Raw genomic sequence first — 13,801 nt, 5'->3', positions numbered from 1 at the left:
TACACAATCTAAAGATTTTAACGATCGTATATGAAATTATAAATAAATAAAGTAATAATTATTTTTATACGAAATTATGTGAATAACATTGAAGCAATGACGATTATCAATCTTATTTCGTTTAAAAGAAAAGTGTATGTAATTATACTCGAATACAAAGAGTTTGTAATACGCTTACACTTTCAAATATTATACTTGTTTGTATTACTTAACATAATTTCTCAAACATTTTTTAAAACGTTGTGTTTTCTGGATGCCAGTCCAGCAACAGCTTCATCCTCCACTCAATGTCGATTTATTCCCAAGTCTATACTCAGTTACATTAAAACCAATCAACAAATTAGGCGGTACCGCGATAAGTTCGCCGACAAATGAGCATTGTCGAATAAAAAGGAAATGAATGTGATCCACAGGAAATAGGACATTGATTCAATTGACGAACTCATTGTTCGCACTCGACCGTCACGACCACTTTTAACTATCGCAGTGGATATCCCGATCAATATAACTGTTTAAATATATCATATTTTAACTATATTATTATTAAGAGAGATTGTGGGTTTATGTATCAGGGATTTGCATCGTTGTGACGCTGTACTTCTGTCAAAGTTGTAGTACAATAATGTAGAGTTAATTTCTACTATTTATTTTATCTTATTTCTGTTTTCTATTAGATTCCGCTTTTCAATCATTATAATTGTTATATTAACTACATCGTCTGAATTTCTCATTCTAATATTTCTTAGGTACCTATATAAATTTAAGATAGGTAACTTGCCTTAGATCTAAACATTTTAGAATTAAATATAACAATTTTTAATTAAACGCTCTATTGTCACTATTAAATGTCTAATCTAAAAGACCATATATGAACTTGTAAAGCTACTTACATTATTAGGTTCCAATAATCCGTTGGTTAAGAGATCCTGAAAAGAAAGAAAAATATATCAATAATTTGTCACGGTGTGTTCAGAGTGCATATACCATGTTAGCACATCAAAATTGTACATAGTTCTAAACGTGACAAAGCTATAATAGTAAGCATGGAGAATGACGCGTTGACAGGCTCTTTATTATTATATTTACATTCCCACATACCAATTACACTAAAACTAATATTTTTGATTAATTTGATTGCACCATCATCTGTTTACACCACAAAGGGTTCTATACGTACAAAAATGAATGAGAGCACAGTGGGCACCAACTCCCCCATTAGAAAATGATTTAGTCCGACTCCATCGAACCCCACTTTCCCTGCAATTAGTTGGGCTCAGAACAATGTGCAGTGATTTTTAAATGATCGCCCTCTACGCCAGATGGCGTGGCTACTACTAACTAATATTAGTAATTGCGCGCTCGTCGCGCCATTTCTAAATTGAAAATTCAATCATATACTTGAACTTTCGTCGCTGAATTTAGAATAAGAAAATGTGGACCCTGAATTGAATTTAGTTCTTTGTTCATGCATTGGTAGATAATTAATGTGTATTGGTTTCCGAGATAATGTATCTAAATTGTTTGACAATCCTTGATAGTCTTTTAGACAGCCAAGTAATACTAATTGACATGGAACGTATACCTTTCTCTTTATCGAAGAAAATCATCAGATTTTCTAATTGGTATATATTTGCAGCCTTTTTTCGGCTCTTAAGCGATTCATAATCCACTTAATTTCGATATTTCATATTCCGAGCAATCAGAATCCTAAACAAAAGCCCTAAAATAATTTACCACGGGCGCCAATACGAGGAAAATCGTTTCATAATTAAAATTTCCAGCAGAATAATATTAAAGGCACTCAGCTTAATTTGCCAGCATTACGTACGCTTCGCTGTTTATTGGCGTCGAGAAATTAATATTTCGCGCCGATATCAAAAGTTCACGCTCAACTAGCCACCCCTGGGGGTCGGCAATAACTACACTCCGGACGAATTGTCGCAGGTGATCAAATGCGCTTATATTATTATTTTTTACCTTGTATTAGAGAGATCAAACGTTGTCGTAGTTACGTGGGCGAGGCGCGGGGCCCGGGGCTCGCTCGGGGGATTATCGCGAATTATTCACGTGCCATAAAGCGCAAATTACATCGGCTACACGTGCCGTGACGTATGCAATATTGCGCCGATCCTCAGCGGGGTATGCCTCTGAAAACAATCGCCACTGGATACCGATTGCCCGCTGAATTTAGGACGTTGCTATTATCGCTGCAATTTATGATCGCCAAATTTTAAGTAGCATATTCATTTTTATTGCACTCAATGCACATTACGGATGTCCGAAATCAGTTATTTACTCGTTTTTATTCTATTGATATTTCAAGAGAAGAAACGAGGCTTCGGTAATAATCTTAACTTTTATTTTTGAGAGGTTTCCAAAACGGCAAACTATATTATTAAAATTGTATGCTTGACTCAGACAATAATAAACAATAATTTCGCGGCACACCAGTATTAAAACAAAAAGAACAGGAAATATAGTATTTAAATTGATTCACAGTGCAAATTGTTCGCTCTCGAAATACATTTAAATATGTCGTTTTGTACATCGGAATGACGTAAATATGTCATTAATAAAACAGTTAACGCATTCCCTAATGGAATTTGCGTGCAATTATCACCTCGTACATCGTTGCGCGAACGAAACAGACGTAATACCAAATTAACAAACAAATAATCGTAGCATTACATTATTCGACATACGCTGAATGTTTTCCGGGAAACAATTATTTCGGCGTCACTAAACAAATAGCGTCATTGGGGTTCGACTGGCATCGTAGCGTTCGAGCACCTATTAAATTCTGAATGCGAGGTTAATCCGCAATTACCGCCTAGTTATTGCCGGAAGACGGCGGAGATAGTTAGGGCCCGGAAAATATTCCGTTCACTAATTATTCCGCGTAATTAAACGCGAGCATTATCGTGCGACGCCGGCGCCACCTGGCGGCATTGTGCGAACGTGATTTACTGCGATCCCACCGCGATCCCGTTGCGATTCCATTGCGGTAGCCGGCCTCTTTTTGCACCAATTAATTATCGAATTGCTCGTATTTAATAATTGCTGTGAAATTAATGTGAAGAGGAACTATCGATTTGTCGAGATTTGCGTTATATTACGCCACTTAACGAATTAACTCCTTTCAACGCAATTGTGGTTATTACCTACCATTAATTAAATTATGTTTGCATGTGAAATAATATTATGGGAAGTGTCCTAAAAATAGCAAGTTACTACTTATATGAGACATTTTGGCATTAAGGCACATTTTCGAAGAATGCCATCTTCTTCTAAACTTAAACAGAAAATCAACTACACCAGTGTTCGTAGAACCGAAAAAGGAACGCAAAAACTTCGGGCGAGATGAAAAAATAATAGCAGCAACAATGTGGGCCTGTTATCAGGGTTCCTTGGTCCACTCTTATTACGGAACCTCGGGCCTCTAATTTGGTCCCAGAAATTCCTCTTATTTCCCACCGCCTCCCGACGGAGAACGTCTTCAAATGAAACGTTATTGCGTACAAATGAAAATGTTTATACTTACGTACACTGAACGGGGTTGTTTTACGGTTTACACAGTAGTTTAATAATGGGTATGGTCATTACAGTCTTAATAAATTAAGCAATTCGGCATATTTGTCCCTTATAATGTTTCAATCTATACTAATCTATACTAATATTATAAAACTGAAGAGTTTGTTTGTTTGTTTGATTGTTTTAACGCGCTAATCTCGGGAACTACTGGTCCGATTTGAAAAATTCTTTCAGTGTTAGATAGCCCATTTATCGAGGAAGGCTATTAGGCTAATCATCACGCTACGACCAATAGGAGCAGAGTACCAGTGAAAAATGTTACAAAAACGGGGAAAATTATGATTCTCTTATGTGACGCAAGCGAAGTTGCACGGGTCAGCTAGTCACTGATAAACATATTTTTTTCTGACCAATGTCATAGAAACTTTTGGCATTCAAAATGTTGTAAAATAATTACGTTTACTTCAGTTCATTTCTTGCCATCATCTTTAAAGTCAGCAATGATAACCAACCCAAGCAATTAAAAGCAGAATAATTACTAAAAAGTATTCATTAAAAATAATTTAGTTGTACTTGAGTGTCGTATACATGTACTTATAGTTAAGTAATGCTCATTAGTAATTACGGAGGGCTGGCGCGGACGGGGCTAAATATTTTCTCGACCGCCCAGCCGCCCAGCCGCCAGCCCAGGCGGTAATTAAAAGAACGGTGAACGGAGGCCCCGGGGAAAATCAAAAATTATTATTGTTCACGCATATTTTCTTGAGGAAAATGTTTTTATGTTCAGAGTGGAAAATATGAGGATTGGATGTGAAAATATGGTTGATGGTATGAATACATGATTTTAGCTTACGTTAAATCGTACTTATTCTTTTTATAGTACCGAATTTAGCTCCTGTTTTTGAAAGACTACGAGTATTCATAATTTACTTTTCCTTGGACGCAAATTACTTTCAATCTATCCTCAGAGTTTGACAAAAAGTTAAACCCAAGAACTTCAATCAGAACAGTCATTGAAAATTCACCGCAATTACACAAACAAAATAATTAACAAACATTTAAAATGCAGTCATAATCTGTCACTAGCACTAACGTTTCCAATCCGTTATCGCAACACAAATATTACCGTCAACGTCATTTTGTTAATGAGGGAAGAACAAGCGGTTGAGAGGCGCGTCATTAGCGCACGGAGCGTCGAGCGCAGCGGGCGCGGGAGCGGGAGCGGGCGCGGACGCGGGAGAGGTTACAAAGCCCCAGAATTAATGACACCTCGTGAAAAGCCGAGATGAGTTATTTTCGAGAGGAAAAGGCGAACGTCAAGTGCGCGGTTGTTTTACACGCGCGCTGTGACGTTTTGTTTGTACTAACGAGGTCAATAGTGAGCGTTCACGGAGTGGAGCCCAGTAACAACTTGCAGTTTGCAATCTAAGATTGTTTTGTTTATAATTGCTGGAACTTCAGTAAACGTGGTTCTAATTAACGACTGACAAATAAATAGGTGTTCACGTTATCAAAATAAAGAACTGTTTAATGTTTTATCATGGCACGCAGCCTTCATTTTCCAAGTTGTTTATTATGCCTTTGCCAATTATGCCTTTGGATTCTGTTCATGTTGGTTTTCGATCGGTGATTTTGTGCTTAAATATATGACTCGTATGATATTCAAGGAAAGTTCGTCTATTTGATCAATAGATCAACAAGACGTAAACCCTAAAACAATAATCCAGATACATAAATACTCTCAAAAAAATTACCAAAAGTAAAACCGCCTTCTTAAAACAGGAACACGTCACTCAACCTTCAAAAATAAAGAACGCGCGAAAATCAAAATTCCCGCGATACGTATCGCATGTCGCGCCCGCACGAACACATCTCGGTTTTCTCATAAAAAAATATAATTAAAAAAAAACAGTATAACGTTGATCACAAGTGCCGATAACGCTTGTGCTACCGTTTACGCGCCCTTTGTTCACGATGATAATAAAAACTCAAACAATGATGGCAGAACAAGGAGCAGTCGTTGCCTCAAACACGCCCCACTTGACAGATAAAAAAATATGATGTGTAGTGAACTCGGTTTTCTTATTACGTTCCCAAGCACGCATGGAATATTTTGAAGTGGTTTATATGTACGACGAAACTGGAGTTGGTTAATTTTTGTTTTTTTGGCTTACCATAAGCGACGTGTAATATTTCTTTTAAACTGACTCTACATTAAGGAAAACCACATTTTCTTTTTCTGCATAGAACATTTCAGAAATTAGACATTTGCATATAATTATATTAATTTGCGGAACCTAAAGAACAACAGACGACGAAATTAACTTCTTAATTTTATTCTTAAGATTGCATAGAGTAAGATAAGTTCGGAAATATTATAATAACATGGTAACACACAATAAAGGTAGCCATTAGTAACACGTGCGTTTTGTCACCCTACTATTGAATTGTTGTATGTTAAAATCACACGAATCCATGCTGCCTAATGAAGGTACAGGCACACACAGCGTCCGACATAAAAAAAAGGTTGTAAAATTCTTGAAAACACCATCAATGTTTATTTGTAACCACATTTTCATTGATTATAAACCTCTTGTCTTATTTCGCATTTCCTGTATTCTTTTTCGGTTAATTGCATTAATTACATGCTAAATAAAACTGCGGAAGTAATAGCCTGACAAAACACATTCAACTTTGATGAAGTTTCAAATAATTAAATAAAAGCGTGCAACTTAATTCGTATGTAAATCGTATTGGACGACATCGTCGGTTACAACTGGTCATCCATATTAATTTCAGCTAACTCGTGTCCACATTGGAAAAATCGAAAAACTTTTGGACACGACTGTACCTCGCGCACCTGGGTCGCCGGGGGCTCTTATTCAAATGCAAATCAAACGTTCCATTTTTAAAATCTACCATCTCGGCACTCCTTGCTTCCGGAATGACTTATGTCCAATCGCTACCAACACGATGCATGCTCCTCGAAGCTATAATAAGCTCACTGGGATCGGGATAAAGTTTAATTTTATTTACACACATTTGAACATACAACGTTATGTAGTTAAGTTGTTCTGGCGTTTGGGACCTTTTAGGGCAAATTTCGAGTACCCAGGTGTGCTCCCGATCCGGTTAAGGGAAACGTCCTTGTTAGGGATTCTCGTATAAAATCGTTTAATGGTTTGTTTTTAAATTTCATTTTTACATTCAATCGTAAATTATTGATAATGGTGGGATTTTTATTGGGTGTATTTGTAACTCGATCAGTTTCAATAGAATGGGGTTTAGTAGGACGATAGACGATTCAACATCAGTGGGTGGGTGATCTGAATATTTACCAGTAGGTTTAATACACTGTTTATTTGTCGACATTAGCTGTGTATGAGCATCACACGTAGACTTAATCCTTTACAATAGAGCTTACGTGAATGATAAATAAATAAATAAAATAATAACTTATACGGATTTATAATGAGTTAGTTGTTGTCAGGTTGAGACTGCGGCTCTATTAACTTTGTTTATAGACATTATACTTTTTGAATGAAATGAGTTTATTGAACTCGTAGCTCATGTAGATTTGTTACTTGATACATACGCTTAGTCCCATATCCATCTTGATTATATCATATTGTTGTACGAAGAGTCAAGTTATATAACTTAGAGATATCACTATAAAAGAATATTTCACGCAATTTTCATCTTTTATCAAAAATCATCAAGATATTAAATCAATCAATGTACCATAAAGAGCCATTCGATTCCCTTTAAAACACAAAACCCTTGCAACAAAAAATCTACCAGACCTCACACAGATTTGGCAGACAGTGTGGCACCAACCTTCCAACCAACCTTGTCCAATCATTTATAAAATAAAGAACACCTAATAAATTGGGCCCAATGTTGGCCCCAACCTGACATTAATTAATGGCCGTCGTAAATATTGTTTCCAAGAGATATAAAAAAGTGCCGATGGCTTTTGGCACTCTAACACAATAGAATATCATAATAGGAATGGAATGTGGAGTGAGAGATGTGTTAATTTGCGAAATCGTAAATATTTATTGCTTTTTATTTTATTTTTTTGTTATTAGACTATGTATGATAAGTTATTGATTTGTTTGCTTTTCAATATTATGCAATAGCACTATAAAACTTTTATGGTGTTACTGTGTTCATTGAGTCAGCTTACTTTTGACGTGAAATATATGCCATGTATGAATGCTAGAAAGCCTACTCTACTTTTTTATAAGAAACGGAAGGGCAAAGATTTATACGTACTTTTGCCTGCAGTTGCACTGTATCTACATCTTATAAAGTAGGAAGCTAGAAAAAACGATACATTTGTTTCGTTATCAAAACTTGTGTCATCTCACTATGATATGTAGTTATCAAAGAGGTAACTGACGATTCTCGCACAATACATCTTCAAATATAGGCATTTATTTACGAGTATAATTCATCATAAATCCGCAATAAACTCTTTTCTCGAATCTCTTCAACAAGGCGTAACGATACGTTGTAAAACTTCAGCTTATAAATCTTTAATGCTATAAATCTCGTAATACCAAAAATAACAATATGAAAAAATCGTACATTCACAAACTTCGAATCTCCAAAAATAAGATATCAATATCACACAATACAAAAATATGTTTTTCCCATACATTACAAATCAAAAATAGTTTATAATTCATATTTCGCCACGCAAATCAGAATACCATAATAACTCACGGAATAAAAAAGTATCGTCTATCCATCGGAGACGGGTGGAGGCCACACAAAGGGTCCTCGTAGTTCGCCAATAATAATAGCTAATAGTTTTCTCAAGTTTCATACAAAAGTGATTTAGTGCGCTCAAAAGTCAGGCAGTAAATCAAAGAGCTATCTCGAACCGAATCGTCCAATACTCATCCTATAATGATTCCGAAGGACACGTGCTCTCTCATTATTTGAAGTTATTCCTGATTTTAAATAAATTTTTATTACGCCATCTGTCATAAGGGAAATAAAACTTGTAATGGCGTTTGCGGGAGTCGACTCTTGCGCAGAACGTCATTCCCGCATTGACATTTACTGTCGATGAACTTAAGTTTAATGTTAATGCCGTAAGCGATGGTGTTTCCCTCATTACGGAGCCACGGCGAGACGTACCGTTTATTACTCGTCAAAATTTAACATATTGTCGTATTACCATTAATAATGAGTGTCGTAATTTTTGAGGCTGATAATGAGATATTTAACGTCCGTCAACTGTTTACAGCTCTACGAGATATTATATTCTAGGAAGCGGTCGTCGACGATTACCGCGTCGAATTATAAATTAAGAGGTATTCCAATCTCTTAAAGACGACTAATGCACTGTAACAATGTGTGAACACGTGCTCCATCGAAAATACTCGCTATTACGACTGTCAGCTTCCATTAAATCAAGTAGGAACCTGATTCTGTTCTACATCACATAAAGTACGTCTCTCTCTCAAGAGTAATGTATAGAAGGGTTATTTTAATTCTTAACACTTGGATGTTACGCCCCGTGCTTTGCCACTGATAATTTCATAGAGTAAAATAAATAGTCTTGCTCCTGGCACGTCTTGGGGATTACATAATAGATGATCCTTCAAAGTTTATGTTCCTCGTGTTGTAAAAACGTACGTAGAATCTGATGATATCAAGATAGGTAGTTAAGGATACTTAAGGCACAAGCACTTCAAAATATTCAATAAAACACCCCCAAAAAAAACAAGGTGAGCTCTCCACTCAAACTCCATCCAGTCAAATTAAATTTATACACGAAATGTAATAACAGTGGGCATCAAAAGGCCTCGACTGTCCGTGCGGAGCTTTCCTTTTAATTAGACCCTAAGTACTCGTTAAAAAACAGGATCTTCCCGAACAGACAAAGCGCGCTGTACTAACAAACAGTGCGAATGTAAAAACGTTGGATAAATAAGTGGAAAAATACAGGTAAGTCCAAGAGGGTTTTTTGTACGGTCCGGCCGGCCACTTAGGTCATCCTGCGAAATAAAGGCCCAAGTTTTTTATATCGCTTTTAAATGCGAGGCCCGTACGTTCAGCCGGACCCGCCTCATCCCCTTCTACGTCGATAATGTGAAAGGAAACAAACGAAAGAAAATGTTTCCGAGCGCCCCGTTCGCTTTTATTGAACAGTACTTTCTCGTAGTTTCGATTGCAAATAGTTCGTGTAATTCAGTTAGCTCGTTCTCGACGATACGAATAAAAACTGAGCACTATAAAATATCTTTTAGGTGTAGTTTACCTGCGTTAAAAAGCAGCGTATTTACAAAATCAGCGAAACGCGTAACGACGTACTGTGCCGTTTCGTAGAAAACGGCTTTGCACCGACGATCCATTGTTTGCGTATTATGTTGCGTGAAACGCTTTGCATCTCTTTTGTCGCACCGTCGACAGAGCGACTCAAAAATAATATTACTGTAATATCTGTAATATTTTAACGTGGATTCCGCATAATCGGGATCGTTAATTATCTTAATTACTGAAGCGTAAAGTTGATGTAGTTTTAACAATTTATTATCTGTCACCGAATGCGTTCCGAAATTCAATGTCTCTTGGTTTGTTTGTGAGGTCGTTCGGTGTAAGTTTACATGTGCGAACCTATATTATTATGTTTTCAATTTGGGGGTTGCGGTACGGGGGCGTGTGTGGACTATAGTGCGCTCGACGGCCGCGAGGGGTCGCCACCGACCGTTTGAAGCGGTGATTAGTAATGTGGCCGGGGCTTATGGCGAAATAATCTTAGTGAGCTATTAATGAGAAAACATTACTGTGGCCGGGGATGGTTGACGATTAATTAATTTCTTTTGATTTCTCTACCAGAAGGTATTATTAACTGGGGCCTTGGAGATAATTATTTCAGGCAAGTATTTTATAAATAAATTCTCTTTTGGAAGCCACTTTCACATGAAGTTTTTGCTAAGAAAAATTTTATAACAATTATTTGTATAGAAGTTTGTAAATTGACTTGCTTATTACGTGCGTCTGTTCGTGGAGCGTGGACTCTAAAATATTGTGAAAATTGAGAGGATCAATGACGACAACATACTTGAGCTGAAAAAAATGCACATTGATTTTTTGAGGAAGTATCCTTATTTTTTTCTGCTTTCGCGTTCCCCACCTCCCATTTATAACCTTCAGTACTTATTAAGCTGGTATATAAAAATTAATTTCCATCGTAGCAAACAAATAATGAAAGCAAAATGTCGGCTGAAGCTAATAGACGTAAAAATAAATCGATTCTGTGCTACTCGAGTGAGCACGGGAGGGTTGTCTTATTATAACCCCATCGAGCCGTACCTACGGGACACTCGATTTAATTATTTATATCTGCTTAATTTGATTGCAAATTCTATTGAAATACCTGCTTTGGGTTTGGCAAAAATGTGAGCTTTCGAGGGTTGTTCAAACTGGAGACAAAGGGTCATTTGGGACGGAAATAGTTTCTCGTGGAATTGATTTACGTTGGTACATTTGATTTTAACAAACAGTTTGTAAATCAAAGGAAAATGGGAGTTACTTGTAAACAAAGTTTAAGTAGTAATTGAATATGTATCTATTGTTACTTCCACATCTACACTTATGCCGATTTTTGTTATATGCTAATTTATGTTGCGAATGTAATTTTGTGATATTGATTACAATATTACGCAACAATAACTGCCAATAAGCTTTCAAAACAAATCCAACGGCTAACCAAATCAGAACTGCAATATTGTAACAAACACTGAACAAAGATACACAGTTGTTTTTCTAACAACAAACAAATTGTTTTGGCAACAACTAGAGCCGAGTAAATTCGTCAGTCGAAGCCAACTTCACTAGCGAAACTTTACCAACAATATAGAAACCAACAAAATGACGAGTATTGTAATTAACCTTTTTGAGGAACAACAAAGGTGAACAATTGTTTATCGAAAGCCTAGGGCATAATCGCTACTATTGGTCACTTATTCTCTTTCGAGTTTTGACCATATTTATAGGAAACCTCTAACTGCTAGATTTACTATTTTCAGAAACTGGTGTGCTTATTATGTTACAGGAGGACTTTATTGGAAATTTTAAATTTCTAAGCCGTGAAAAGGATCCTAATTTTTCAGACTCCAACCATCTTACGACAGTGGTCAATTGGGTTATAATTTTGTTTTATTTTTGTGTTAATCATAAAATGATCTACATTACTTTTGCTATGTCTTCGATCAAAGGTTAACATGCAACAAAAATAGCCTGAAACCTTACGAATAAAACTCACTTTTCTATCAACTCGAAACAATTTCGCTGGACATTGATCGAACAAGAACAATTTATTATACCGCACATAACGAATATCAATAGGCAACCATTGGTTACAGTCGAATCAAAAACTTGGCGGCAGGGCACTGTACGGACAATGTCACTCACGAGTAAAGGGCACAATCTCTGTCAAGTTCACAACTTGTACGAGAAACTTTTCACAAAAGAATTAAAAGAAAACTCCCTCTTCTTTACGTTTAATTTCAAGGCGCCTGTTCACTTGTAGTACTTGGACATTGTTTAAAACAAACTCTTTTATATGTCTTTTGAGGAAAGAGGTACTACTTCTGTTACTTTTTTATATCCCTGATCTTTGATAGTATTTGATGTTCACTAAAAGCCGAATTAGTATACCTGACTAGATAGGTGTTGAAGAGCTACGTTATAGAATTGTCTGACATATGGTCTATGGATTATTTCATGAAGTTATCGAATGCTAAAAAATCCATTCAGTGTAGTATAACTTACTCTAGTTTTTTATATATTTTTCCGCCAGTCGCCAAAAACGTTGTGGTCGTCGTTTTTAAGAGTATTTTATAATGTATCTGCACTGCATCTAAAAAGGAAAAATATCCTTTGCTGACCCCCCATGTACACAACAACGTGATAGCACTCTTCAATTACCAATAGCTACCTACTAAAGTACTCGCAACATTTATTTACCTCCGAGCAAAATGTCGTTGTTTATAAAAATTACATAATAATAGTCCTTATCGTTAAAGAAACTAAGTGGTAATTAGGTTAAACAGGCCACGGCCAGTCGGTGCGAACGGCAAATTCCTATTGTCGCGTTATCGCCGTCCCCCAGTCGCAACCGGGAGGACTGCCATCAGCCAACTTTAATTCGCTTTTACTAGGCAAATTTTTAATTCGATCCAGTTTTTATTTTATTGTTTACGTCTGCTTTTATTTTTTATTTTCAATTTATTTGTTTAACTTTGTTTTGATAGGCCTTTGTTGTTTTACCTCGATACTCGTTGAATAAATTTTGCATCATGATATTGTTCATTAACTACAGTGGGCATTATTTTAGTATGAGTAGTATTGTACAATAGTAGTAGTACGAAACAATTTTTTGACTGAATTATATTAATACAAAATAGACTACGCACGATTAATCGCTCACTAACTACTATTAATAATACACATTACAACATTAGATGATCATCAAAAATTCAATCAATCTTTTCAATTTCCTACACAAAATTCGGTAGTAGGGTGTCACTGTCATTCGTGTCTAAAAGTGAGATAATTCTGGGGAGCCACGTGCGCGCACACACTCCATCGAATAGCAATACGTACCCAATCAGGATTATACAAATCCCCGCGGGCGAACCCGGGGAAAATAATTACGAACGAGCCGAGCTAATCAAGTGCCGAGATGTTGAGGAAAACTCTACTAATGTATCCTTAGAATGACATTCGTTTTGTGATTACTTGAGGTTTAAGATTTGGGGACTCGTTTGCTTTTTATTTCTAAGAAATCGTTTTGATTTTTACTTGCATCGGTTTAGTACAAATAATGAATTCGTTTTTTTTTTGTCAAAACATTGATCTAATTCTTTGCGTAATATTGGTAAAATAACAAATCTTTCTCGAAATTGGGATATTTCTAGAATTATTACTCTTTCGATAACTCTATAAGAACAGCTGTCAATCTATGGATCCGAATCTTACTGACCCGAATCTTGTACTAAGAAACTGAAATTAAAAACAATAGCTATGATTCGACAAACATAAAACGTGAACAAATCAATCGTTCAACGTTTTGAACAACGTAATTAGACTTGCAACCAAAAATTAGGGTATAAATACACAAGCATTTAAACACGCTATCGAAAAGCTCGGAATTCATTTCTCTTAGCAAATGAAGTAGACATATAATTGAAGGCTAAAGCTAATGTTCAGTGGGACGTGATGAAGCGTCACGGAACACATCAGTGGG

The 13,801-nt window shown here is 36.2% G+C and overlaps 1 long non-coding RNA gene across 2 annotated transcripts in view; it reads right to left on the bottom strand.

Annotated features, from left to right (window-relative positions):
- The window catches only part of LOC142986742 (uncharacterized), a 248,843-nt gene that overhangs the window by 147,523 nt on the left and 87,519 nt on the right, over nucleotides 1–13,801 (bottom strand). For both annotated transcript variants that reach the window (XR_012960420.1, XR_012960421.1), the window contains exon 2: nucleotides 891–926. This is a non-coding gene — a long non-coding RNA (uncharacterized LOC142986742). The remainder of the gene's footprint in view (nucleotides 1–890; nucleotides 927–13,801) is intronic.

Source organism: Anticarsia gemmatalis, chromosome 3 (assembly GCF_050436995.1).
Source record: "Anticarsia gemmatalis isolate Benzon Research Colony breed Stoneville strain chromosome 3, ilAntGemm2 primary, whole genome shotgun sequence".
NCBI lineage: Eukaryota > Metazoa > Arthropoda > Insecta > Lepidoptera > Erebidae > Anticarsia > Anticarsia gemmatalis.
The sequence above is the reverse complement of the archived record's forward strand: the minus strand, read 5'-3'. Positions and strand labels throughout refer to the sequence as shown.